We start from the raw sequence: 24635 nt of genomic DNA, 5'->3' as shown, positions 1-24635 counted from the left end.
CAAGTAGCAGCCATGCCCTCCATTTTATATAGAAGCAGAAAAACAGAAATTATTTTTAATATAGAGATGAAGATAATGTTTTGTTTGAATATTAATATTTGAAATGTAATACAGTATTATGGATGTATAAAAAAAATGTTTAACATACACTTTACGTGTTGCTTGGATATTGACATGTGTCCAACACGCATTCTGCATGTTGCGAGGATGATGACACATGTTCAACACGCATTCTGCATGTTGCAATACACATCCTGCATGTTAACTCTCTACCTACAAAATCCACCAACTTGTAATTGCACTAAATAATCATATTTTTAATAAAAATACCAATATTTTTTTCATATAAAAAAAATTAATCGCAGAAAAATGTCATTTTATATAAAAGTGTTTGTGACTTGATTGGTTCAGTCGAATAAGTTAATAATAGTTTGTTAGAGATAATTAATTTGTAAATCAAAGCAGTTAGAGATAGCTAACAAAGTGGTAATTAGTTGTAGATATTTTTGGTCACTTGACAAGTTTGTTACAGATGAATTCATTCCCTAATGTATAAATATTAGCCTCATGACTAATAGAAAACTCCAAGCTTTCTGTTTCACTTTACAAAACTATTTCCCTTTATTTTCTCTCTCTTTCTTCTTCATCTTCTCTGCATCTCCAACCTCTATTTTCATCCTACTTTCACATTCTTCTCCTCTCAAGAACTCATTCCACAGAGTCCGATGAGAGCTAATGTCCTTCTCGCACGCATTTAACATGGTGCGGTGAGCGTGGAGAAGGTAGTGGTGTTCCGATCGACGAGTCCATGAGAGAAAGATTTGAATTTGTGATAAAACAAAGTCATTAAGTTGAATTGGTTGAGGAATTACTTTGAAATTCTCCTAATCAAGTGAGATATTCAACAGTAGCGATTTCTTGATGGCTGAATAAAATCCAGAGGGTTTCAATCGATCCTCTAGTGGAGCGCAACTAGGATCCATGGATGTGCAAATTGCAAGCTTTCTTAATCAATTGTCCACATTACAAGCTCAAATCTCTAAAGCTGGTTCAAGTCCGATTTCAGATCCCGCAAGTCCCTACTTCATACATCCTGGTGAGAGTCTTGGTTCGCCTCTGATATCAATTACTCTAAATACAAATAATTACCATAGCTGGAGTAGAGCAATGTTGTTAGCATTAAAATCAAAGAATAAATTAAAATTCATAGATGGTTCAATAAAGAAGCCAGATCCAACAGATGCATTGTTTGAGGCATGGGAGAGATGCAATACATTTATTGTCTCGTGAATTAATCTGTCTTTGAGTTTTGAAATTTTCGAAAGTGTGATTTGGAATAATGTTGCCTCTGATCTGTGGAGAGATTTGGAACACAGATATTGTCAGGGAGATCGGTTTCGAGTGGCTGAGTTAGAGGAAGAGATGTACCAAATGAGACAAGGCGAATTGACAATTACAACATATTTTACATAGTTGAAGGCTATTTGGGAGCAATTAAATGGATTCAGACCAATTCCTAATTATGTACTGTGTGCTGAGGATTGTAAGTGTGGCTTGGCTAGAATGAGAGAATACAGAGAAGAGAGTTACACAGTGAGGTTTCTAAGAGGCCTCAATGAACAATATTCGAATGTAAGATCCCACATCATGCTTATGAAACCTATTCCTGACATAAACACCGCATTTTCTTTGCTCACTCAACAAGAGAGGCAGTTTGGCAATCTGGATTTGATTGACTCCAAAACCTTACTGAATAATGCAAGGATAAACTACTTAGATGGCTCAGGAAATAGAGGCTGAGGCAGAGAAGGAAACAGAGGTGGTCGGACAAGTGGAAGAGGCAGAGGTAGGGGCACCAAGATGCAGTGCACCTTCTGCGGAAAAATGGGACACATTGTGGACACATGCTAAAAAAGCATGGATTGCCTCCACACTTAAGACAGCGGCAGCAAGGCAATATCATTCAAATGATGACTAGTGAGTAGAAAATTGATGAAGTCAATAGTAATGAATTGGCTATGAACCAAGAAGAAGTGAGTGAACCTGCAAGTGTTGCGTTAACAGTGAACCAAAGGCAAGCCTTGATGTCCCTTCTCAAAGAACAATGTGCTCAGCAACACTCTCATGGTGCAAACCAGGGTCAGAAATCATCCAATCCTGTTTTAGGTCAAGCTAAAATTCATTTTTTGCAATTCAGTGCAAGAATTTTATCATTGGTTATACCAAAATCTGCTATTTGGGTTATAGACACTAGAGCCACTGATCATGTTTCTTTTGATCTAACCGATTTCAAAACTTATCAAAGGGTTAAGCCATTGGTTGTTAAATTACCTGATGGCAGCTTTACAACTAGTAGCATTGTAGGCACCATCATGTTCTCTAACAATCTATTTTTAACAAATGTTCTTTTCATTCCATCTTTTGATTTCAAATTGATTTCGGTGTCAAAACTTACAACACTTTTAAAATGAAAAATGCTTATTGATGATGAAACATGTGAAATTCAGGATCAAGCTACATTGAGGACGATTGGAGTAGCTAAATGTGCCGATGGACTATTTACAATGAACAACCCTACAATACATAGTGATTCATCAAAATCTGCAGCATTAACACTTTATTCTTCCAATAATTCGTTAGGTCAGAATAATAAGCATTTAGATGTAGTTTCTATTTCTAATGAACATCTATGGCATGTAAGGTTAGGACATATTCCATTTAATAAAATTGCAATGTTGCAGAAAGATTTTCCTTATATCAAATGTAGAGACATCAAAGTCACACCTTGTGACCCATGTTATTTCGCTAAACAAAAGAGATTACCATTTTTTCATAGTATTAGTAAATCTAAAAATTGTTTTGATCTTGTACACATGGATATTTGGGGACCACTATCCACACTTTCTAGTTCCGGACACAAATATTTTTTAACAGTGGTAGATGACAATAGTAGATACACATGGGCTTATTTCATGAAAACAAAGTCAGAAGCATCCATACTTTTTCAAAATTTTGTGCAATATGCTAACGTTCAGTTTAATGCACAAATAAAATGCATTAGAACTGATAATGGACCTGAGTTTTTATTGAGAGATTTCTTCACTAAGAATGGGATAATCCATCACACCTCTTGTGTAGAAACTCCACAACAAAACGGTATCGTTGAGCGCAAGCATCAACACATACTTGGCGTTGCAAGGGCATTGCTGTTTCAGTCTCACATACCCAAAATTTTTTGGCAATTTGCCATAGCTCCTGCAATTCATTTGATAAACCGAGTTCCAAGCATTTTTTTTTAAACCATTGCAGTCCTTATCAGATTCTATTTCAAACTTTGCCGAATTTACAAAATTTGAAAGCATTTGGATGCTTGGCTTATGCTAGTACGCTTGCTCATGGCAGAACAAAATTGGACCTTAGAGCTAAGAAGTGTGTATTCTTGGGTTTTAAAGATGGTAAAAAAGGTTACACTTTACTTGATCTTAACACTAGGGAGATCTTTATTTCAAGACATGTTATCTTCTATGAAAATTATTTTCCCTACTTGTCTCATTCTTCAAAGTTGCATGATTCTAATTGCACTTCAACCATTGGTGCTGGTTGCAGGATTAATAATCTTCAATTTCTAGATTTAGATCCATTTACTTCCTGCACTTATCACTCACCTGCATCGCCGCATTCTTCAAATGCAACTTTCCCTAACATTCCTATTTCATTGGAAAATAATGCAGCACATTCATTAGAAAATAATACATCTCATTCATTAAATCATTATGTGTCTCATTCATTAGACACACCACATGAGAATTTAAATACAACACAACATCACACCACATCTCAGTAGAATTTAGGCACACATGTTTCTGCTGACATCATTCCTATTGCATCAACAAGACCTATTAGGAACCGCAAGCCACCTTCCCACTTACAGGACTATCATTGTATGTTGGCCACAACAGGTTTAGCACCTCCTTCTACTCAAAGATATCCAATTTCTAACTTTCTTTCATATGATAAGTGATGAGCGGATAATTTATACGCTTTTTGGCATTGTTTTTAGTATGTTTTTAGTAGAATCTAGTTACTTTTAGGGATGTTTTCATTAGTTTTTATGTTAAATTCAAATTTCTAGACTTTACTATGAGTTTGTGTGTTTTTGTGTGATTTCAGGTATTTTCTGGCTGAAATTGAGGGACTTGAGCAAAAATCAGATTCAGAGGTAGAAGAAGGACTGCTGATGCTGTTGGATTCTGACCTCCCTACACTCAAAGTGGATTTTCTGGAGCTACAGAACTCAAAATGGCACGCTTCCAATTGTGTTGGAAAGTAGACATCCAGGGCTTTCCAGAAATATATAATAGTCCATACTTTGCCCAAGTTTAGATGATGTAAAAGGGCGTTGAACGCCAGTTCTACGCTGCTGTCTGGAGTTAAACGCCAGAAACAAGTCACAAACCAGAGTTGAACGCCAGAAACACGTTACAACCTGGCGTTCAACTCCAGAAAGAGCCTCTGCACGTGTAACATTCAAGCTCAGCCCAAGCACACACCAAGTGGGCCCCGGAAGTGGATTTATGCATCAATTACTTACTTCTGTAAACCCTAGTAACTAGTTTAGTATAAATAGGACTTTTTACTATTGTATTTAAAATCCTGGATTGTGTTTTTGATCCTGTGATCTCATTTTGGGGGCTGGCCATTCGGCCATGCCTGAACCTTTCACTTATGTATTTTTAACGGTAGAGTTTCTACACTCCATAGATTAAGGTGTGGAGCTCTGCTGTTCCTCAAAGATTAATGCAAAGTACTACTGTTTTTCTATTCACTTCAACTTATTCCGCTTCTAAGATATTCATTTACATTTCAACCTGAATGTGATGAACGTGACAATCATCATCATTCCCCATGAACGCGTGCCTGACAACCACTTCCGTTCTACCTTCGATTGAATGATTATCTCTTAGATCTCTTAATCAGAATCTTCGTGGTGTAAGCTAGATTGATGGCGGCATTCATGAGAATCCGAAAAGTCTAAACCTTGTCTGTGGTATTCCGAGTAGGATTCAGGGATTGAATGACTGTGACGAGCTTCAAACTCGTGATTGCTGGGCATAGTGACAGACGCAAAAGGATGGTGAATCCTATTCCAGCATGATCGGGAACCTCAGATGATTAGCCGTGCTGTGACAGAGCATTTGGACCATTTTCACAAGAGGAGGGGATGTAACCACTGACAATAGTGATGCCCTTGCATAAAGCCAGCCATGGAAAGGAATAAGACTGATTGGATGAAGACAGTAGGAAAGCAGAGGTTCAGAGGAACAAAAGCATCTCTATACGCTTATCTGAAATTCTCACCAATGACTTATATAAGTGTTTTTATCCTTATTTTCTGTTTAATTAGTATTATTTTCGAAAACTCCATAATCAATTATTATCCGCCTGACTGAGATTTACAAGGTGACCATAGCTTGCTTCATACCAACAATCTCCGTGGGATCGACCCTTACTCACGTAAGGTTTATTACTTGGACGACCCAGTGCACTTGCTGGTTAGTTGTATCGAAGTTGTGACAAATTATGAATTGAGATTAGAGCACCAAGTTTTTGGAGCCATTACCAGAGATCACAATTTCGTGCACCAAGTTTTTGGCGCCGTTGCCGGGGATTGTTTGAGTTTGGACAACTGACGGTTCATCTTGTTGCTCAGATTAGGTAATTTTCTTTTTTGTTTTGTTTTTCAAAAATTTTTCAAAAATCTTTCAAAAATTTCTCATCAGTTTTCGAAAAAAAAATAATAAAAATATTTTCAAAAATATATTTTTCTTCAGATTTTTAAGAATGAATTCTAGTGTTTCATGAAACATGTTGAATCCTATCTGGCTGTAAAGCCATACCCAAACTGCTTTGGGATTGGTCTTCAACTAATCACCTCAATGGATGTAATTTACATGCTAGAGCTTGGCTGGCTATTAAGCCATGCCTGACCCTTTGATTGGAGCTTTAGACTAAAGAGCATAAGATTCCTGGAATTCATATTAAAAGTTTTGGAATCCTTATTTTTCTTTTTCAAATAATTTTTGAAAAAAAAAATCCAAAAAAAATTAGTAAATCAAAAAAATCAAAAATATTTCATGTTTCTTGTTTGAGTCTTGAGTCAAGTTGAAAATTTGGTGTCAATTGCATATTCATCTTGCATTTTTCGAAAATTCATGCATTCATAGTGTTCTTTATGATCTTCAAGTTGTTCTTGGTAAGTCTTCTTGTTTGATCTTGATGTTTTCTTGTTTTGTGTTATGTGGTATTTTTCATGTGCATTTTTGCATCCATAGAGTCTAAACATGAAAGATTTCTAAGTTTGGTGTCTTGCATGTTTTCTTTGCATATAAAAATTTTTCAAAAATAAGTTCTTGATGTTCATCTTGATCTTCAAAGTGTTCTTGGTGTTCATCTTGACATTCATAGCATTTTTGCATGCATTCATTGTTTTGATCTAAAATCTCCATGCATTGAGCATTTTTAGTGTTTTTCTCTCTCATCATTAAAAATTCAAAAATAAAAAAAATATCTTTCCCTTTTTCTCTCTCAAAATTTTGAAAATTAGATGACTTTTTCAAAAATTTTTAAAATCCAATTGTTTCTTATGAGTCAAATCAAATTTTCAATTTACAAATCTTATCTTTTTCAAAAATTTTTTCAAAAATCAAATCTTTTTCATTTTTCTTAGTTATTTTCGAAAATTATAAAAATCTTTTCCAAAAATCTTTTTCTTATCTTTATCACATAATTTTCCAAAATAACATCATCAATTAATGTTTTGATTCAAAAATTTCAAGTTTGTTACTTGCTTGTTAAGAAAGATTCAAACTTTAAGTTCTAGAATCATATCTTGTGATTTCTTGTGAATCAAGTCATTAATTGTGATTTTAAAAAATCAAATCTTTTTCAAAACTAATTTCAATCATATCTTTTCAAAAATATCTTCTTATCTCATCTTTTTCAAAAATTTGATTTTAAAATATCTTTTCTAACCTCCTATCTTCTTATCTTTTCAAAATTGATTTTCAAATTTGGTTCAACTAACTAACTAACTTTTTGTTTGTTTCTTATCTTTTTCAAAACTACCTAACTAACTCTCTCTCTCTAATTTTCGAAAATATCTTCCCTCTTTTTCAAAAATTCTTTTTAATTAACTAATTATTTTAATTTTTGATTTTTTATTTTCGAAAATTACTAACCTTTTTGAAAAACTAATTTTGAAAATCACTAACTCTTTTTCAAAAATTATTTTTGAAATCTTCCCTCTCTCATCTCATTCTATTTATTTATTCATCTACTAACATCTCTTCACCTCACATCTCTACTCTCCTCACCCTAGTGTTTCTTTCCTTACATTACATTCTTTGTCCCCTTCCTTTCTTCCACTCACACAGGGACTTCTATACTGTGGTATAAAGGATTCCTATTATTATTATTATTATTTTTTCTGTGCCCTCTTCTTTGTCATATGAGCAGGAGCAAGGACAAAAATATTCTTGTTGAAGCAGATCCAGAACCTGAAAGGACTCTGAAGAGGAAACTAAGATAAGCTAAATTACAACAATTCAGAGATAACCTTTCAGAAATTTTCGAACAGGAAGAGGAGATGGTAGCTGAAAATAATAATAATGCAAGGAGGATGCTTGGTGACTTTACTGCACCTAATTCCAATTTACATGGAAGAAGCATCTCCATTCCTGCCATTGGAGCAAACAACTTTGAGCTGAAACCTCAATTAGTTTCTCTGATACAGCAAAACTGCAAGTTTCATGGACTTCCATCTGAAGATCCTTTTCAGTTCTTAACTGAATTCTTGCAGATATGTGATACTGTTAAGACTAATGGAGTAGATTCTGAAGTCTACAGGCTCATGCTTTTCCCTTTTGCTGTAAGAGACAGAGCTAGAGTGTGGTTGGACTCTCACCCCAGAGATAGCCTGAACTCTTGGGATAAGCTGGTCACGGCTTTCTTAGCTAAGTTCTTTCCTCCTCAAAAGCTGAGCAAGCTTAGAGTGGATGTTCAAACCTTCAGACAGAAAAAAGGTGAATCCCTCTATGAAGCTTGGGAAAGATACAAGCAGCTGACCAAAAAGTGTCCTTCTGACATGCTTTCAGAATGGACCATCCTGGATATATTCTATGATGCTTTATCTGAGCTATCAAAGATGTCATTGGATACTTCTGCAGGTGGATCCATTCACCTAAAGAAAATGCCTGCAGAAGCTCAAGAACTCATTGACATGGTTGCTAATAACCAGTTCATGTACACTTCTGAGAGGAATCGTGTAAGTAATGGGACGCCTATGAAGAAGGGAGTTCTTGAAATTGATACTCTGAATGCCATATTGGCTCAGAACAAAATATTGACTCAGCAAGTCAATATGATTTCTCAAAGTCTGAATGGAATGCAAGCTGCATCCAACAGTACTCAAGAGGCATCTTCTGAAGAAGAAGCTTATGATCCTGAGAACCCTGCAATAGCAGAGGTGAATTACTTAGGTGAACCTTATGGAAACACCTATAATCCATCATGGAGAAATCATCCAAATCTCTCATGGAAGGATCAACAAAAGCCTCAATAAGGCTTTAATAATGGTGGAAGATACAGGTTTAACAATAGTAAACCTTTTCCATCATCCACTCAGCAACAGACAGAGAATTCTGAACAAAATACCTCTAATTTAGCAAACTTAGTCTCTGATCTATCCAAGGCCACTGTAAGTTTCATGAATGAAACAAGGTCTTCCATTAGAAATTTGGAAGCACAAGTGGGCCAGCTGAGTAAAAGGATCACTGAAATCCCTCCTAGTACTCTCCCAAGCAATACAGAAGAAAATCCAAAAGGAGAGTGCAAGGCCATTGAATTGATCACCATGGCCGAACCTGTAAAGGAAGGAGAGGACGTGAATCCCAAGGAGGAAGACCTCCTAGGACGTCCAGTGATCAATAAGGAGCTTCCCTATGAGGAATCAAAGGAATCTGAGGCTCACCTAGAGACCATAGAGATTCCATTAAACCTCCTTATGCCATTCATGAGCTCTGATGAGTATTCCTCTTTTGAAGAGAATGAGGATGTTACTGAAGAGCAAGCTACCAAGTACCTTGGTACAATCATGAAGCTGAATGCCAAATTATTTGGCATTGAAACTTGGGAAGATGAACCTTCCTTGTTCACCAATGAACTAAGTGATCTGGATCAACTGACATTGCCTCAGAAGAAACAGGATCCTGGAAAGTTCTTAATACCTTGTACCATAGGCACCATGATCTTTAAGCCTCTGTGTGACCTTGGTTCAGGAATAAACCTTATGCCCCTCTCTGTAATAGAGAAACTGGGAATCTTTGGGGTGCAAGCCACTAAAATCTCATTAGAGATGGCAGACAATTCAAGAAAACAGGCTTATGGACAAGTAGAGGACGTGTTAGTAAAGGTTGAAGGCCTTTACATCCCTACTGATTTCATAGTCCTAGACACTGGGAAGGATGAGGATAGATGAATTCATCATCCTTGGAAGACCCTTCCTAGCCACAGCAAGAGCTGTGATTGATATGGACAGAGGAGAATTGATCCTTCAAATAAATGAGGACAACCTTGTATTTACAACTCAAGGATCTCTCTCTGCATCCATGGAGAGGAAGCACAGTAAGCTTCTCTCATTGTAGAGTCAACCAGAGCCCCCACAGTCAAACTCTAAGTTTGGTGTTGGGAGGCCACAACCAAACTCTAAGTTTGGTGTTGAACTACCATATCCAAACTCTAAGTTTGGTGTTGGGAAGTCTCAACAATGCTCTGAACATCTGTGAGGCTCCATGAGAGCCCACTGTCAAGCTATTGACATTAAAGAAGTGCTTGTTGGGAGGCAACCCAATTTTTATCTCATTTCTATTTTTATTGTTTTTCATGTTTTATTAGGTTCATGATCATGTGGAGTCACAAAATAAATATAAAAATTGAAAACGGAATCAAAAACAGCAGAAGAAAAATCACACCCTGGAGGAAGACCTTACTGGCGTTTAAACGCCAGTAAGAAACATGTTTTGGGCGTTCAACGCCAGAACAGAGCATGGTTCTGGCGCTGAACGCCCAGAACAAGTATGGTTCTGGCGTTCAACGCCAGAAATGGGCAACAAATGGGCGTTCAACGCCCAGAACAAGCACCAATCTGGCGCTGAACACCCAGAGTTGTGTGCAAGGGCATTTTGCATGCCCAATTTGGTGCAAGGTTGTAAATCCTTGAACACCTCAGGATCTGTGGACCCCACAGGATCCCCACCTACCTCACCATCTCTCTCTCCATTCATGATCATCCCTTCTGTTTTCCATTTACCACTCACATCCATACACCCACCTACCTTCAAAATTCAACATCTCTTTCCCACCCAATCCCACCCATATGGCCGAATACACACAACCTTCCATCTCCTCCATATCTTCTTCTTCTTCTTCTATTCTTTCTTCTTTTGCTCGAGGGCGAGCAACATTCTAAGTTTGGTGTGGTAAAAGCATAGCTTTTTTGTTTTTCCATAACCATTAATGGCACCTAAGGCCAGAGAAACCTTAAGAAAGAGGAAAGGGAAGACAAAAGCTTCCACCTCTGAGCCATGGGAGATGGAAAGATTCATCTCACAAGCCCATCACTAAGAAAAGGATGGAGCAAACAAGAGAGCACTTTCATGGATCTCAACAGGCACATGAAGAAGCTCATCACCATGAGATTCTGGAGATGCCTCAAATGCATTTTCCTCCACAAAACTATTGGGAGCAAATCAACACCTCCCTAGGAGAATTAAGTTCCAACATGGGACAACTAAGGGTGGAACATTAAGAGCACTCCATCATCCTTCATGAAATCAGAGAAGATCAAAAAGCAATGAGGGAGGAGCAACAAAGACAAAGAAGAGACATAGAAGAGCTCAAGGACATCATTGGTTCCTCAAGAAGGAAACGCCACCATCACTAAGGTGGACTCATTCCTTGTTCTTATTCTCTGTTTTTCGTTTTCTCTATGTTAAGTGCTTATCCATGTTTGTGTCTTCATTACATGATCATTAGTATTTAGTAACTTTGTCTTAAAGTTATGAATGTCCTATGAATCCATCACCTCTCTTAAATGAAAAATGTTTTAATTCAGAAGAACAAGAAGTACATGAGTTTTGAATTTATCCTTGAACTTAGTTTAATTATATTGATGTGGTGACAATGCTTCTTGTTTTCTGAATGTGTGCTTGAACAGTGCATATGTCTTTTGAAGTTGTTGTTTAAGAATGTTAAATATGTTGGCTCTTGAAAGAATGATGACAAGGAGACATGTTATTTGATAATCTGAAAAATCATAAAAATGATTCTTGAAGCAAGAAAAAGCAGCAAAGAACAAAGCTTGCAGAAAAAAAAAGGAAAAAAAAATAGGCGAAAAAAAATAAAAAGAAAAAGCAAGCAGAAAAAGCCAAAAGCTCTTAAAACCAAGAAGCAAGAGCAAAAAGCCAATAACCCTTAAAACCAAAAGGCAAGGGCAAATAAAAAGGATCCCAAGGCTTTGAGCATCAGTGGATAGGAGGGCCTAAAGGAATAAAATCCTGGTCTAAGCGGCTAAACCAAGCTGTCCCTAACCATGTGCTTGTGGCGTGAAGGTGTCAAGTGAAAACTTGAGACTGAGCGGTTAAAGTCAAGGTCCAAAGCAAAAAAAAGAGTGTGCCTAAGAACCCTGGACACCTCTAATTGGGGACTTTAAGCAAAGCTGAGTCACAATCTGAAAAGGTTCACCCAATTATGTGTCTGTGGCATTTATGTATCCGGTGGTAATACTGGAAAACAAATTGCTTAGAGCCACGGCCAAGACTCATAAAATAGCTGTGTTCAAGAATCATCATACTGAACTAGGAGAATCAATAACACTATCTGAACTCTGAGTTCCTATAGAAGCCAATCATTCTGAACTTCAATGGATAAAGTGAGATGCCAAAACTATTCAAGAGGCAAAAAAGCTACAAGTCCCGCTCATCTGATTGGAGCTATGTTTCATTGATAGTTTGGAATTTATAGTATATTCTCTTCTTTTTATCCTATTTGATTTTCAGTTGCTTGGGGACAAGCAACAATTTAAGTTTGGTGTTGTGATGAGCGGATAATTTATACGCTTTTTGGCATTGTTTTTAGTATGTTTTTAGTAGAATCTAGTTACTTTTAGGGATGTTTTCATTAGTTTTTATGTTAAATTCATATTTCTGGACTTTACTATGAGTTTTTGTGTTTTTCTGTGATTTCAGGTATTTTCTGGCTGAAATTGAGGGATTTGAGCAAAAATCAGATTCAGAGGTAGAAGAAGGACTGCTGATGCTGTTGGATTCTGACCTCCCTGCACTCAAAGTGGATTTTCTGGAGCTACAGAACTCAAAATGGCGCGCTTCCAATTGTGTTGGAAGGTAGACATCCAGGGCTTTCCAGAAATATATAATAGTTCATACTTTGCCCAAGTTTAAATGACATAAAAGGGCGTTGAAACAAGTCACAAACCAGAGTTGAACGCCAGAAACACGTTACAACCTGGCGTTCAACTCCAGAAAGAGCCTCTGCATGTGTAACATTCAAGCTCAGCCCAAGCACACACCAAGTGGGCCCCGGAAGTAGATTTATGCATCAATTACTTACTTATGTAAACCCTAGTAACTAGTTTAGTATAAATAGGACTTTTTACTATTGTATTTAAAATCCTGGATTGTGTTTTTGATCCTGTGATCTCATTTTGGGGGCTGGCCATTCGGCCATGCCTGAACCTTTCACTTATGTATTTTTAACGGTAGAGTTTCTACACTCCATAGATTAAGGTGTGGAGCTCTGCTGTTCCTCAAAGATTAATGCAAAGTACTACTGTTTTTCTATTCACTTCAACTTATTCCGCTTCTAAGATATTCATTTACATTTCAACCTGAATGTGATGAACGTGACAATCATCATCATTCCCCATGAACGCGTGCCTGACAACCACTTCCGTTCTACCTTCGATTGAATGATTATCTCTTAGATCTCTTAATCAGAATCTTCGTGGTGTAAGCTAGATTGATGGCGGCATTCATGAGAATCCGAAAAGTCTAAACCTTGTCTGTGGTATTTTGAGTAGGATTCAGGGATTGAATGACTGTGACGAGCTTCAAACTCGCGATTGCTGGGCGTAGTGACAGACGCAAAAGGAGGGTGAATCCTATTCCAGCATGATCGGGAACCTCAGATGATTAGCCGTGCTGTGACAGAGCATTTGGACCATTTTCACAAGAGGAGGGGATGTAACCACTGACAACGGTGATGCCCTTGCATAAAGCCAGCCATGGAAAGGAATAAGACTGATTGGATGAAGACAGCAGGAAAGCAGAGGTTCAGAGGAACGAAAACATCTCTATACGCTTATCTGAAATTCTCACCAATGACTTACATAAGTGTTTCTATCCTTATTTTCTGTTTAATTAGTATTATTTTCGAAAACTCCATAATCAATTATTATCCGCCTGACTGAGATTTACAAGGTGACCATAGCTTGCTTCATACCAACAATCTCCGTGGGATCGACCCTTACTCACGTAAGGTTTATTACTTGGACGACCCAGTGCACTTGCTGGTTAGTTGTATCGAAGTTGTGACAAATTATGAATTGAGATTAGAGCACCAAGTTTTTGGAGCCATTACCAGAGATCACAATTTCGTGCACCAATAAGCTGAATTTTAATTACAAGTCTTTTTGTTTGGCCATCTCTTCAAATCCTGATCCTCGCACTTATGAGGAGGCTGCTGCTCATCATTCTTGGAGAGAGGCAATTCAAAGTGAGTTGGAGGCATTGAAGTTAAACGATACTTGGAGAGTTTGCAAGCTTCCAATTGGTAAACGAGCCATTGGTTGCAAGTGGGTCTTCCAAACCAAATTTCATGCGGATGGTAGCATTGAAAGACGCAAAGCTAGGTTGGTTGCGAAAGGTTTCACACAGATTGAAGGGGTCGACTTCATTGATACATTCAGCCCTGTGGTTCGGATGACTACTTTGAGATTAGTGTTAGCAGTGGCAGCAGCTAAGAAGTGGCACTTGAAACAACTTGACGTCAATATGGCATTCTTACACGGCGATCTAAATGAAGATGTTTACATGAAAAAACCTCCTGGCTTGGATGAACAGCAAGGGATGGTGTGCAAGTTACAAAAATCTCTTTATGGATTGCGATAAGCGAGTAGACAATGGAATTTAAAGTTGACAGCCACACTTATTACCTCGGAATACAAGAAGTCTGTTTCGGATCACTCTCTTTTTACCAAAATTACAGCTTCAGGGATCACCATTATCCTTGTCTATGTCGATGATTTAGTGCTCACGGGGGATGACATTTCGGAGATTAATCGAATTAAAGGAATTCTTCATGACAAGTTCAAAATCAAGGACATTGGTGACTTGAAGTTTTTCTTAGGCATGGAAGTTGCACGTTCAGCCAAAGGTATTCATCTTTGTCAGCAAAAATATGCCTTGGACATTCTTGAAAATTTTGGTTTCTTGGATTGCAAACCTGTCAGTACCCCCATGGACTACCATGCGAAACTAACTTCCGAAAATGGCACTTTGCTCTCTGATTTCACCAATTACCGGCAACTAGTTGGTCGCCTTATGTATCTAGCCAACACACGTCCGGACATCTCTTATGTGATGGGCAGATTGAGTTAATTCATTGATTGCCCAACTACTGCTCACTTCGAGGCAGCTTTTAGGGTCTTGAGGTATCTCTTATGTGATGGGTAGATTGAGTTAATTCACCTTGGGTCAGCTTTGATTAGTTGAAAGAGAAAGAAACAATCAACCGCCTCCAGGTCTTCATCTAAAGCTGAATATCGTGCATTGGCAAATGCTACTTGCGAGGCTCAGTGGCTTTCTTTCATTTTCCAAGACATTGGCATGCCACTTACGGCTCCGATTACCATTTTTTGTGACAACAGATCTGCGATTCACATTGTCGCCAATCCCATCTTTCATGAGCATAGTAAGCACATTGAAGTCGACTGCCACATTACTCGTGAGAAGCTACAAAGCAGCTTCACGCACTTACTGCCTGTTTCCTCTACTGATCAATTGGCAGACTTCCTCACCAAACCTTTGGCACCAGGACCTTTCTCCACCAATTTGTCCAAGCTAGGACTGCTTGATCTCCATGGTCCTGGCTTGTGGGAGGCTGTGACTTGATTGGTTCAGTCCAATAAGTTAATAATAGTTTGTTAGAGATAATTAATTTGTAAATCAAAGCAATTAGAGATAGTTAACAAAGTGATAATTAGTTGTAGATATTTTTGGTCACTTGACAAGTTTGTTACAGATGAATTCATTTCCTGATGTATATATATTAGCCTCACGACTAATAGAAAACTCCAAACTTTCTGTTTTACTTTACAAAACTATTTCCCTTATTTTCTCTCTCTCTTCTCTTCATCTTCTCTGCATCTCCAACTTCTCTATTTTCATCCTACTTTCACATTCTTCTCCTCTCAAGAACTTATTTCACAGAGTTTAATGAGAGCTATTGTCCTTCTTGCACGCATTTAACAGTGTTTCCAAGAGATAATATTTTTATTTTATTAAAAAATATAAAATAAGATTTTATTCTTAAATAAAACTCAAATGACAGATCTTGTAACGAACTAATTTTTTACCTATCTAATTGGCAAAAAAAAAAAAGATAACATGAATTTTCAAGAATGCTGATGAGGGAGTGGACCTATTGTCTGACAATAATTAAATGAGCCCATTTCTGGGTCTCACTATATACAGAGCAAAATAAATTTATTGAAAATATATATATATATATATATATATATATATATATATATATATAAAAAGGTGAAAATTACAAATAATTGAAAGTAAAATGCTTACTTAAGTCTATTTAAGTAAAATAAACTATTATTTATATCTACGAATATTTAAAACGTTAACAAATTTATCTAAAAAAACAAAACTGATTTTATATGTTAGATATGTCATTTTGAAAAATATATGTTAATTTTTAGAATTCCGCTAGAAAGCTAATGAAGAATCTTGATAATGTGTACAATGGGTTGGTTATTTAGTTCAATAGAAATAAATAATAAATTCAAAAATTTCTCATTCAATTATTTCACATCAAATTTCAAATTTTAAATCCCCCAATTTCAAATTTTAAATTTTTAAAAAATCCAGTTTGTTATTTAAAAAAAATAACTATCTGGAATCTTAATTTACTAAAACATTTCACTCCAATACTCTCTTCTTTTTCAACTAGCAGTCATCCCACCTTCATCAATAATCATTCCATTTCACCGTCGATACTTAGCTTGTCACACGCCACTCACCTTTAGTAAAAATAACCATCCACTTAAGGATAAAAATAATCATGCGCCTACCTAATGAATTGAACATCTAACATATTTTAATTATATATAACTAAACCCAATCTAATCAAAATAATCATCTACATAAAAATTAAAATAACCATCCGCATACCTACTAAAATGACCATCCTAATTAAATTGACTATTAAAAGAGAAAAAGAAGATGAATAAACAGAAGAAACAACTATTATGGTGAAACATAGTTTTGAAATCATGAAAGAAGCTAATTATGCTTGGATTCGAAGAAGAAGAAAAGTATGGTGGTATCATCAGTGAGAAGAGGCTTGAAGGAATGGGAGAAAGCGAAGCCGGTTCAAAAGAGAAGCGCGAAACCAGCTGCAGCAACATTAGGCGTCGGAGGGCGAGGCGCATCGGACTGACCGGCGGAGGTGAGGACAGTGTCGGTGGGAGGATGCGGTGGTGTCGGTATGGCCGGCGAGGAATTCAGTGACGCAAGATGAAGATAACGGTGAGTTTTAGACGTGTATTGAAAGTTACGATAAGATTAGAAATAACGATACATAGTGTAAATTGATTTAAATGCTAATCCTAATTTTTAAAATTTTAAAATTTAAAATTAAATAATTAATAATTTAATTTTTAGTTATAATTTTACCTTTTTTTTAATCCATTGTACATATGATACACAATTAATATTAATTCCTAATACTTTCTCTCATTTTTATAATGGTCATGATTATGGTATTTATAATGGCTATATAATTTAATAATATTTAAATATATAGTTAAAACTGATGGTAGAGATTAAAACTAAAAGTTCTTAATTTTTATTGGACTAAAGTTTAAAGAAAAACTTTATAGGGATTAAAACCAAAAAGCATGTATTTACTAGAGAGAAAAAACTAATGGCATAAAGTAAAACCAAATTTTTTTTTAAATTTTATTAGACCAAAACTGAAAAATAAATATTTTGAAAGAAATTCAAAACCTTGAAAAAACTATATCTCATGAAGCTTTTAAAAATTGTCATTATGATAGTAATTTTTCATGAAAAATGCTCAAGGGCAATCGAATTTGTTATTTTTGTTCATTAGCTACTAATTCAATTTTTTCAGTCTAGTAATTTAATAATATACTTTTAATTCATATATTTAAATATTAATGTATAACAGATAATAAAAAATAATAAATTCTACTAATATATTACATTCCTCTTTTTTCATATCTTGACATTCACTTTATCTTCAATTAAATAATAGATTTTAAAGGGAAAACGGGGGAAATTTATGAACGTGGAGGAAAAAAAAGGAAGAAAAAGAAAGAGAAAAAAAAAAGAAAATGTGAATATGTGATCATATTTAGAATAATCAGAAAAGGTGACTTTGAATATTATACACACCATCACATAAGCATTATAGAAATAAACCACCGAAAATATATAGGAGATTTATAGTTTGTTGATTGAGGAAGGAAGGTAGAATAGCAAGGCACAATACAAGAATCATCTGCATGCACGAGTAACGCAAGGCTGAAAAATCAGTATAATATTAGGGAAAATGCCAGTCGTACGTCACTTGTCACTCAATCGTTAAATATATAACCTATGAAAAATAAAAGTTTATATAAAAAATGCATAATAATAAGTAAATTTTTACTTTTTTTCAAAAAAGGTAAGAATATAAATAATTATTTTGGTTGGTTGTTTTTTTATATTGAGTATATGCATGGTAATTAGAAAATTACTAGATATGTAGTATGTAAATAAAATTATAAAAAATGATCAATATTTTTTAATAATTTTTATCATATTTGATAAGTATAAATATTAAATTATTTTTAACAAATAAATTTTATTATTTATGTATATAAATTTTGATAAATGTACATATAAATTATATTAATTCATATATATATTTTTTAATAAATAAAAATATAAATTATGTATTTTATATTTATAAATCTTTATAAATTTAAATATAAATTATTATTGATTAAATACTGATTAAAAATAATAATATTTATTAATTATATAATATTTTTAATAAAATTATTCAACAAAAATATTATGTGAATACAAAAATTTAACTATTATATATATAAATATATGTATATATATTATTTAATTTATTTTTAATATATATTTATATTTTAATATATATTATATTAATAATTAATTTTATAATTAATTTAAGTGTTTACGTAATATAATTAATTATTCAATATATATATATATATATATATATATATATATATATAATGCAAATCGTTGAACTTTTATTTGAAACAATAAATCGATGGCCCATCAGTCAATGCTGTCCGGCTATGAATTATGGGCACTTTTTTATTTGTCGCGGACATATTTTAGATATTTCATAGATATTTGTTTGATATGTGTATTTTATGTGTTTAATTATATCTTAATAAAAAATAAAAAAATATTTTAAATATATATATATATATATATTTAAATATATTTAAATATTATTATATATCATGTTTAATTTTATTTTTAATATATATTTTTAAAATAAATTTAAAAATAATATTTATTATTAATTATTAAAATAAAAATATTTTAAATATTTTATGTAATTAAAAAATATTAAAATATAATTATAATTCATCTAAAAAAAATTTTATATTTTATATATATGCTATATTTTTATGTTTTATAAAAATTTTAAATTTATGTATCATATTGTATCGTGCTCCATATCTATATTAGTTTCTGAGCATCATAATTCTCTAAGTCTCAACCTAAAGTAACCCCACATCTGCTATGGGAGTAATTGATGTTCCTGTGTATCTATCGATATTCAAATCTTGTTTCTAAAGTTCTTTGTCATACTAGAACATCGTGATTCATGATATATTGGTATAATACCAAATGATGAACAGCAAAATTATAATTTAATTTGGAGGTCAGTTTTGGTAAATTTTGATTAATGATGTTTGGCCAACTCTACTAAACATGTAAAAACTATGCTATTAATCTGATAATATTTTCAAATTATTAAAATACCTTTTTAGGTAATAAAATAAAAAATATAAAAATAATGAACAATGTTAAGTATACAAATAATTTCCAATTAAATTTCCACAAAAAATTATATCAATAATTTCACAAACAAAGAAATTGTGTATTTGAAAAAAAATTGTTATTCAAATAAAATTTATGTGCTATTCTTTTTTTGTAATATTCAACTAAAATCTGTGTTATTTAAAGAAAAATAAAAAGGAAAATATTTTATTGAGTGATTTTAAAATGAAATATACATTGGATTCCCCACTACCACACATAATGATAATACTTTTTGAATGAGAAATCAAGGAATCATATTCTACTGCTGTTTCCGAAACCCTTATTATTGCCCAAAAAAAAATATTTATTATTTACCACTTCATCGAAAAAAATTACGAAATTATACATTATGTTATAATTTTAAAGGCCAGAAAATGAAATAGAGGTGGTATGATATATATATATATATATTGGTCCTATTGCCTGCAAAAGATGTCTCAAATTTTCGTTCTCATTTTGGCAATCATTACTAGCAAAAAAGGCTCAGATATTATTCCCATTTTCCTACGAATATGGAGTGGAAAACGAGAAAAAGAAATTTGCTGCTTTTTTTTTTTTTGTTAATTGTGACCGCAAATATATAATTTTCATTAACTCATTTATGCTGCCTCCATATGTGAAAATGACTAATGATACATAAATTTATAATATATTCGTTATATATTTACACAATTTTAGTAATTAAGTCCAATTAATTTAGTCTAAATGCAACAAAAATTATCTACACATGTATACATAAATGATACTTCTTTTTTACATAAAAAAAAAAATACCAAAATTTTTTAATAGTGAATTGTGACACAAAAATTTTTTATTATTCTTATTTTTTTTCATGATTTATTTATTTTTATTTATAAAGTTATGTATTTTTTTAAAAAAATTTTGCATTTATCGTCAAAAAGATAAACTAAATAAAGAAATAAATAATTAAATAATTCTTTTTTTATTTGTTTTTTTTATTTTTCTTAAAGAATAAAACAAAAAAAAATTTATGAGAGTATAAAACAAAAATAAAATAAGAAGGAGACAAAGGAAGAAGAGATTATTTGAGAAAAACATAAAATAAAAAAATAGCACCAAAATTTTTTAATTGTGACACATAAATTTTTTAATTCTGACACCAGAATTTCATAATCATAATATAAAAATTTCTTAATTGAAATTTCACAAAGAAATTTTATGCATTAGTTTCTTAACAAAATCTTATTATTCTTCATCTTTTTTCTTTTTTTTGGTTATGTATTTTTTTTAAGAGATAAATAACAACAACAAAAATAAAATAAAGAAAAGACGAATAAGAAAAAGATGTCGATGATATTGATTATGCAAAAGAAGAGAAAGAAAAAAGAAAAAAGAAGTAAAAGAAAGAGGACAAAAAAAAGATTATGATATGTATGTAAAATTTAGTTATTTATGGTTTCGTTTTAATTAAAATAGTTAAAATAAATGGTGTATAAATTTGAGATGTATTATTTCAATTTATTTAATTAAATTTGGATAATTTGTTTAAGTATTAAATAAATTAATAAATACTAAACAAATAATACAAGAGAAATTTTTGGAGTATGCACTTGTTAGTAATTTTATTTTTTTTATTCGTATAAATATTAAATTATTTTTAATAAATATAAATTACATTAATTTATATACATAAATTTTAATAATTATAAATATAAATTATGATTGATTAAATATTAATTTAAAATAATAATATTTTGTGATTAAATTACTCATAATACAAGGATTTTTTTATTTTAATAAATAAAATAAATGGGATAATTATCACTACTAGAAAATTAATTATTACAGACGGATATTTCCGACGGATTTTATTCTACGGAAATACAGACGGAATTTTAGAGGAATTTTTTGTCGAAAAATAAAAAAAAATGAATTAACATAAATTACAGACGGAAAACAAAATCCGTCGATAATTCTGTCGATAAAATTAATTTTTTTCGTGAGAAATGGTTACAGACGAAAAATCCGTCTGTAATTAAATAGACAAAACGCTGCGTTTCATTAAATTATTACAGACAGAAAATCCGTCTGTAATTTAAAATTTTGCGTTGAAAAGATTGAGTTAACCCTAATTTTATCACCACCCTATCGAGCTCCATTCACACTCCTGACCTATGAACTCATTTTCACGCTCATCCCTCTTCAAAGTTGTCATCGAGAACTCTTTTCCTCCGGTAGAAGGTGCTGTCGCTGCCGGCGGGGATAGACCGTGGGTGCCTTCGTCATCTGGGGAAGCTCTACTCGACCCTCTTCGCATCGTTCCTCCTCTCCTCTCCGTCGCACGAAGTTCTGAGTTGAGCTCGTGGCGTCGCCGTCACGAAGGGTTCCTCCCCTCCTCGCCGTGTGTCGTTTCTGATTCACTGCTCCTCGCCGTTTTTGGCTGTTGCCCATTCTCTTCTCTGATTTTAGGTAACTCTGTCTCAAATTCTCATCGCGAGCTCATTCTGTCTCACACTCTCTGAGCTCACTTTATCAATCTTACTCTCACAACTTTTGCAAACCCTAGGAACAATATTATCAATCTTACTCTCACAACATTTGCAACCATCTATTCAGTTTAGTTGAGGTGAGATTCATTCATCGTGGCTTCCACTTTTATCTTGAGATCTCCAATTTATAAATTTAACTGTTTTGTTCTGATTTAACTCATTGATTTTTATCTGTTTCTTAATTGAAAATATTGAAATAAAAGGATGGTCGTGTTTGCTGGTTTGACATGCGGTGCAAAGATGTGGCGAGACTGGTTATGGATGTTAGCGTGGAACCTGTCACTTCCTTGTGTTTCAAGACTGGTGAGACCATTTTTTTCTTTTAAATGTCATTTGTTCTTAATATTTGTTTTAGTATCTGTTTCACAAGGGATTCTAGTCATAAACTCTTTCTTTCAAGCTGAAAAGTGATTAACTAATCTTTTACTGATTGCAAATAGTTGTGCTTGGTGGTGCATCTTTACACTAATAACATGTTAATACCTTGACTCAAAAGATTAATGATACAGGAACTTAGTGGCAGCTTGAAAGATAAATCATGTGGTTTCATATGTATCCTTGATAGTCTTCATTGAGGGCTTCCAATATAACTTCTTTTATGAACAACCTGTCAACATGTTTGTGATCCTAAATTTAACAACTTCTACACCATTAACTAACACTTTATATTCCCTAAGAAGTAAAATATTTTTTAGCTGACAAAAGTGCTTTTGCTTGAAAACAGGGAATGAAGATATGATTTATGCCCTCCTCAGGAACAGAAATCAAGTGTTTTGATGTGCGTCTGGTAAGCAATTTATGGGCAACAAAGAGACTTGATTTCCAGTTTTACAAAATCATACACTCTTCTGCGTTCCACTTTCTATACTGAGTCCATGTATATTATGTTCTGTCCTGCTGAAGGCCACAAAAGAATGGAAGCCGCTGGAGAATTATAATTATAACAAAGAGGAGATAAACAAGGTAAACAGTATGACTTGTATTCAGTTATATTGCTATGCATTTTCTTGATCTTATTGAGTGTTTCTGCTGCTCTCTTGGCATGTGAAAACAAAACGATGTGTCTTATATATCTGATTATCCACCTGTAAATAAAATGCTTGCATAACACATGTTAATGTAAAAGGCTGAATGAATAATGTAACATTTTCATGGTTTTGCCTCACCTATTTCAGCATTTTACTGATGACATGTCATCATGTCATGTTTTTCTATGCTTTTTCCTTTGTTTTCAATAGGTTTTATGCACTTTCTTGAGCCATAAGTAAGCCAATTGGGTAGAATTTCATGTTTCCTTTGATTCAATCAACCTTGGATAAATTAATGCAATTTCATGAGATTTTGTGCTATAATTGTCATATATTATGAAAGAATAACAATCTCATGATTTTGAGCATAGCTTTGATGTGCTTGGTTGATTGATGATAGGTGAAAAGAGCTTTAAAGAAGGTTGAAGAAAGAAGAAATGGCAAAGAGCAAGAGAGAACAAAAAGCTTGAGCAAAAGCTTGCCTCAAACTTTAGCTCAAACTTTTGGAAGAGTTGAATTCACCCTGGATGGAGCAAAAGCTTGCGCCAACGTTTGACCTCAAGCTTTTAGGCAAACGTTGGTGCCACAACAAATACACCCTGGAGAAGAGCAAAAGCTTGCGCCAACGTTTGACCTCAAGCTTTTAGGCAAACGTTGGCGCCACAACAAACACAGCCTGAAGGGGTATACTTCCAACATGAATAACTTGAGCTACAGAGCTCCAAATGAGGTGATTCAAAAAGCAATGGAAAGTAGGAATCGAGAGCTTTCCAAGCATATATGGCACTGCATGGTGGACACTAAAATTGATGGAGAAAACTACCCCGAAATGTGCAAAAACGAACATGGTGGCAACCTGCAGTGAGGCCAACTGACCTCTGCAACTTCGACGGAGTATAACTCGAGCTGTGGAGCTCCAAATGATGCGCTTCCAACGACATTGGAAAGTAGACATTCAGAGCTTTCCAACAATGTATAATAGTATGGGGTGGACAATGCGTTTGAGCCTCCAAAATCTGGCGTTTTCGACCATGTTTGAGGCAAACGTCGCCTCAAACGCTGCACACCAAAGCCAGCGACCCTGTCCTCTTCAAAGGAGCATAACTTGAGTTGTAGATGTCCAATTGAGGTGATTCTAATTGGGTTAGAAAGATGATGTTTAGAGCTTCCCAAACATATATAATAGTCTATAGTGGACATAAAATTGGCAACTTGACAAGAGGGCAAAGTAGTACCCCAAGAGACATCAAGAGGGATCCACGTTTGGCTCAAAGTTTGACCTCAACTTTGGCTCAAACGTGGATGGCAGCAAGGAAGGCTAGCTGATATGAAAAGTTTGAGTGGTCAAACTTTTACTCAAGCTTTTCTGGTTCATGGCCCGGTTCACAAGTGGGTTTCTTTCCAACACCAAGAGCAATCAACAGAGGCCATCTTCAACCCAAATCCAAGCAAGCAAAGCCCATTATCATCACTCAAAGGCACAAGAGATAGATAAAATAGGAATTTCATTTAATTGTAATTTGTCTTTAACTTCACTTTCATTTTCATTTTCATTTTGTAAAAAAGCCTATATAAGGCATCATTTTCATCTTAGAAAGGAGGTTGGCTCTAATAGAGAGCATTGGAGG

General features: G+C 34.0%; 1 non-coding gene and 1 pseudogene across 1 annotated transcript; one reads left to right on the top strand and one right to left on the bottom strand.

Moving 5' to 3' along the window:
- Nucleotides 1-981: 981 nt before the first annotated feature.
- LOC148579437 (uncharacterized) lies at nucleotides 982-15245 on the top strand (annotated as a pseudogene).
- Nucleotides 8042-8149, bottom strand: LOC148579438 (small nucleolar RNA R71). Its single transcript, XR_015899198.1, has one exon. It is a non-coding gene; the product is annotated as a small nucleolar RNA R71 (small nucleolar RNA).
- Nucleotides 15246-24635: the final 9390 nt, after the last annotated feature.

This window comes from Arachis ipaensis, chromosome B10 (assembly GCF_059453495.1).
Source record: "Arachis ipaensis isolate K30076 ecotype BB chromosome B10, ASM5945349v1, whole genome shotgun sequence".
NCBI lineage: Eukaryota > Viridiplantae > Streptophyta > Magnoliopsida > Fabales > Fabaceae > Arachis > Arachis ipaensis.
This window is presented reverse-complemented; position numbering and strand designations above follow the sequence as displayed.